The sequence below is a fragment of the Tamandua tetradactyla genome, chromosome 1 (assembly GCF_023851605.1).
Source record: "Tamandua tetradactyla isolate mTamTet1 chromosome 1, mTamTet1.pri, whole genome shotgun sequence".
NCBI lineage: Eukaryota > Metazoa > Chordata > Mammalia > Pilosa > Myrmecophagidae > Tamandua > Tamandua tetradactyla.
The window spans coordinates 127,155,675-127,161,344 of record NC_135327.1 but is presented as its reverse complement, the minus strand read 5'-3'; the positions used below and the strand labels follow the sequence as shown (position 1 = coordinate 127,161,344).

General features: G+C 34.0%; 1 non-coding gene across 1 annotated transcript; it reads right to left on the bottom strand.

The window, feature by feature from the left end:
• Nucleotides 1-5,326: 5,326 nt before the first annotated feature.
• Nucleotides 5,327-5,431, bottom strand: LOC143653375 (U6 spliceosomal RNA). The gene has a single exon (XR_013161259.1). It is a non-coding gene; the product is annotated as a U6 spliceosomal RNA (small nuclear RNA).
• Between the last annotated feature and the right edge of the window lie 239 nt (nucleotides 5,432-5,670).

The window sequence follows — 5,670 nt, the reverse complement described above, 5'->3', positions numbered from 1 at the left end:
GTAAGTGCCATGCTGTTGAAAACATAACACTGACAGCCTTGCTTGATGCAAGGTTGCAACAAACCTTCGATTTGTTAAAAGAAAAAAATGCATTATCTGTGAAGTGCGATTAAGTGGAGTACAATAAAACAAGGTCTGACCGTAGTTAAATCGTAGGTCTTGTTGAGCTATGATTCTTAAATCTGTAGGTCATTCTGGGGAATGGTTTTGTTAGCAACAGGTTTCAGGGTTCTAAAACAACCCACCGTCTAACCAACTCCTAGATCAATAACTCAGCTTAATGTTCCTTATATCACCTTCTAAGCACAAAAATGGAGAGTAGCTTGGGATGGATGGTTACATTCCTTCCTTGTCCCAAAGCTAGATCCTTTTAGCTAAACCTTTCCAAACTCAGCTATCTTCAAGGCTACTAAGCATGGAATGTGTCACGGAAGAAGATTGAAAGGGATATGGGAGTCAGAGCAGTACGTAGATCAGTTACCTATAAATTGTTAAGTAAATTTTCCACCTAAGAGGAAGTAATGCACCAAAGGACTAGGTCTTGGTCAAGGAATCACCCCTGAAACTGGGTCACAAATAACCGTATCTGAAATACACTAGCTAAAAATTAATGAAAATCTGGTTTCTTTTACTAGAAATATTGGAATTAATGTTACGCAGGCAAAAGCAAGAGATATCCACTATCATTCCTTCATTAAAATACTATTAAATTCAAGCCTTGGCTTCTTTATGACCTTTCTTTGGGAAGTGGAAACTAAGAGGCCATCTGCTTCTATTCTTGATTCACTCTGCTCAAGTTTACACTCCTACCATTATCATACATCTGAAAATAATAACTTTTTTACATCACTCCACCAACTCCCTGGAACAGTGTGAGAGCTCATTAGGTTACAGCTGTAAATCCCATGGAGTATTTATGAGGGCAGTGTCATTTAAACATAATTTACAGTGCTATTCCTATTGGACAATTTTTGGTGTGACCTGTGTTCAGAAATTTTCTACTGGTTCCTCTTCACAGTTAATGATAAAATGTCATTCAAGCTGCAATTGAAAAAAGATTTAAAGCAGATGTTAAACTAAATAAGCTAGAAGACTGATTTCTGAAGTGACTGATAGAAAAAAAAGAGCAATGAAAATAATTCTAGTATGCAACAAAAAAGCACTGATATAAATTTGTAAAAGAAATAATTTTTCAGTAAAAATTGTAAACTAGAGCTATGTATATTTTCACACATAGCTCAGGGATCACATAAATGCCAAGAAAAGTGACAGTTGCTGAAATAAATGTGTTTTTTATGAAAAGCAAAGTAGTAAAACAAGCAAAATAGATGCATAAAATGGGTAAATTTTCAGTGTATTAGTTATTGCTGCCTCAGGGTAGCTATAAATTACAAACTTGTTTTTAATTTTTTTTTGTTATTCATGAATATATCCTGGATCTGTTCCTCCTTCTGCAGCCCTGGTGATTTGACCCTTTGCTGATATATATAACCATCTTTAAACTTTATAAATCAAGGGTACGGGATTTTTGGATGGAAAGGATGCATGTAAAAATAAAATGGAATTGTGGGTTAGATAGTAACATTTGTAAACATCATTGCTATAAAAGTAAAATCAAGGGTAAGATTTTGTTTCATCTTCTTTTATCTAAACATAGTTTCTCTTTACAAGTATAAAACATAATTTTGTATTTTTTTTTTTAAATATGAGAACACTACGTACAATGATTATGAAAGCTGTAAAGGACAAAATTTCAGTGCATCTGCCTGTACCTTTTTCAGAGATGGTTCAAGGCGATTAATTCTACAGTGAAAATATTTGTGATGATACATAGAAAACTGTAGATGAAAATGCTTTTGTAGCTCTTTCAGATATAAATATCTCACTTTGATGTGTAAATTGGTGACCTGAACATTTATCCCGGAACCCTAGAGTTATGGAGGATACATCAGAGAGCATGCAGCTCTCAATGGAATTGCTTCAGAGGACTTTGCACCCTGATGTTCTTACCTCACTAGTTAATTTAGTTACAAGATTGTACTATGCTATCGCATTTAGGAAACAACAACAAAAAAATGGCAAGAGATATAAAAAGTTTCCATTCTTGAAGAAGAAAATCAACTCTAAGCAGCTGAAATTCAAACCTCTTTGAACAATTGCCAAAGGTACATATAATAAGAGAGTAATAAGTCAGGTGTTAACTAAAATAAACCCATCATTCTAGAGGTCAGTAGGAGCCCTTCTACTTGAGGAAGAAACAACTGGAAATGGACTGAGAGGCAGTATGATCTAAAAAACAAGAAGATCCAGATCCAGGATCAGAAGTAATAAATATAGCCACTCTGCCTAAGTTTTTTAGCAATTGTCTAATTCAAAATTAATACATCCAAACCATAGTGTGGTTATACATCTATGTTAAATATAATTTACCATATGTTATGCCTAAGAAAAGTGATAGTAAATTTATAGAATTTATCTTATATTATACCATTAGTACTCAATCAATTCTTTATTAGCCTCCTTAGCTATGAAGAAGTATAATCCATTTGGTTATGACTATAGAGTAATCTTCTGTTTATAGGATGTATAACCTCTATTTGGTAAAAAGTGGGAAAACGGTTGCATATTTTATGATAGAGAAAATGGTGACTTGTCCCAAAGTAAATGACTCTGGATTAATAAAAAGGAAGGGCAAAGGAGGAAATAGCAGAAATGATTCACAGATTAATCATAGCATCAGATAATAGGGAAAACCCCTAAATCATAACAAAAGTTTCAGTCCCAGAGCTAATATGGAGGCTGACTCCTGCATCTCCTGAGAACATCCCCCACTCTCCACTATAGGCTGCCAGAAATATGCAGAAAAGTTCAGAGTTACACTGCATTTTTACAACTATATTTTATAAATTATAGATTCTGGTAGATTAATGGTATGAAATGGGAAGGATTTATAGCAGATTATTTCTAATAATGAGGTCCTTTTGGAAATGCTTATTTCTGTGAATAGACCCACTCCTGCAAATGCACATATGTTAGTAAATTGTCCTGAGATTGAAAAATGTAAAATGGCTAGACTTTGGTTTCACTATAATCTCCTATGATCTTGGGTTTTTAATTCTCCCATAGTATATTATGTAAAAAAGGAAAAACACAAAAATGAGCTAAAAGATGTAAACTGCATTAAGGGCCCCAGTTTTTTTCATCTCTGTAATTTTATCTGCATTTCTTATTTCATCTATAATCACAGTCAACGCAGTTAATTTTTCTGCAGAAATGACCTATTGCATTCAAGCATCATTCTAATGGATCTATTATCCTTATTAAGTCTATCAAAATTGGTAGAAAATATGGGTATGCATGAATTAATATCTGATAAAACTGCTAAAGGAAAATAGATTTTTAAAAATTCAGTGGTTTTACCAACCTTTCTCCTCTTCTGGCAAACATTTACAACTGGTAGCTATGTAGAAAAGCCAACTTTCAAACCTAAATACATGGGAATAGAAATTTTTTTACGTTTATTTCTTAAATTTAACAAAGATAAAAAATTATTCTATATTGATCCTTTCCTGCTCATGTAATAATTCTGTAGGAAAGAAAGCAAGTCTTATCTGACTTTGATTCACAGCCACATAGCATGGATTCTATTGTAACCTAGATATAAAAGAAATTATTATTTAGATAATAAATATATATAGCATACATATACAGATAGCTAAGAGGATCACCTCAAAATATTTTTATTAAAATGTTGCATATGGTACTAATTATTAGAACAGCTTTATTGTGAAATATAATATGTATTAAAAGGTGAATAAAGTAAGTGTCAAATGTAATGAATCCCATTATATAGTAAACATGTAATTATCACCTAGCCAGAAAATACCCTCACATTGATTCTCAATTATTTTTCTCCCACAATAGTCAAATTTTTTCCTTTATATTTTTGTAACCTAAGAATGCAACTGTAAACACTGTTGTATATTTTCAGCTTTAATTTTTTTATTTGTTATAAATGGAATTAAACAGTATATAGTGTATATATACTTCCGTTAGTCAGCATTACATTTTGCAAGGTTATCCATGCTGTTGGGTGCGAGTAGGCCATTTAATTTTGTTTATATGTAGTGTTCCATTTTGAGTATACCCCAATTAGCTATTTGGCCTATTGTTGATGGGTCTTTTGTAGTGTTTCCAGGGTGTGGTTGTTTGAAGCTTTATGCACCCCAGAAAAACATGTTTTTAAACCTATTCCATTGCATGGATGAACCCATTGTTTAAGCAGGCCTTTTGATGAGACTACTTCAGTTAGTGTGTGGCCCATCTCTGTCAAAGTGGGCCTTATTATACTACCGGAGTCCTTTAAAAGCAGAATGGGATTGAGGCATAAGGACAGAAAGTCACTGGAAGCAAGAACCTGAAAATCAATGGAACCCAAAGAGAGTGGAGAAACTACGAGATATCTCCATATGCTTTATCATGTGTTTTCATTTAAAGCAGATATCATGATATGGGTTGGTTTAAACGTGGGGTTTTATTAGCCTTTAATTTAATTTAAGTCCAAGAAAATGTCCAAATCAAGACCTCATGAAGGTTAGGATATCTTCCTGAAGACCAGCTGCCGGCAAGCCTAGTTTCCTCTGTCATATGGCAAGGCATATGGCGGCATCTGCAATTCTCTCCCTTCCCTTCTAAGTTGTGTAGCCTTCAACAAAACTTTCTTTTCCATGACTTTCTCTCTTTCTCTCTGAATTCATTCCAGTTATAAAGGATACCAGTAATAGGATTTAGTCCTATCCTGAATGAGGTGGGTCACATCTAAACTGAAGGAGCTTCATCAAAAGATCCTACTTACACCATACAAAGGGATCAGAATTAAGAACATGTTTTTCTGGGGTACATACAGCCTCAACATTCTGTGTGACAAGCTTAGGACCAAAGATCGACAGCATCTGGCCCCAGAACACCACAGTCTTCAGAAAAAAAGTTCCTTTGTGATAATGCTTTGAGTTCACTCAGCCTCAAACTGAGTGTATAATTTCCCATTGTTTAACCCATCCCATTTCAAGATAGCTGCATGAGAAGCCTAGGAAACGAAAACACAGGGCTTAGCTTTGGGATATTGTGCTGCCATTAACATTCTTGTATATATCTATTGTAAGCTATCTGAACACATTTCTGTTGAGTATATACTAAGGGATAGAGACTGGATAAAAAGAACTTATAGACTTACTTTATTACATACTGCTAGTTTTCCAAAGTATTTTGCAAAGAGTTTGATGAAATGCATACTCCCACAAGCAGAACCTGTTGTTCCACTTTTTTTTTTAATATGGAATACTTCACGAATTTGTGTGTCATCCTTGTGCAGAGGCCATGCTACTCTTCTGTATTGCTCCAATTTTAGTATATGTGCTGCCAAGGCAAGCACTGCTCCAAATTTCTGCCAACTCCATATTGTCTGTGTTTTTTTGTTTTTAAAATTTTAGGCATTTTATTATGTGAGAATGATATCTTGAGATTAATTCCCTGATTATATGAGGATGAGGACCTTTTCAACTATCTAAAGGCCTTTCAGATATCTTGTTTGTAATTTGTCCAATTTTCTATAGAGTTGTCAGGCTTTTTCTTATTGGTTTCTCTGGACTCTGTATAAATTTAGGATACAAT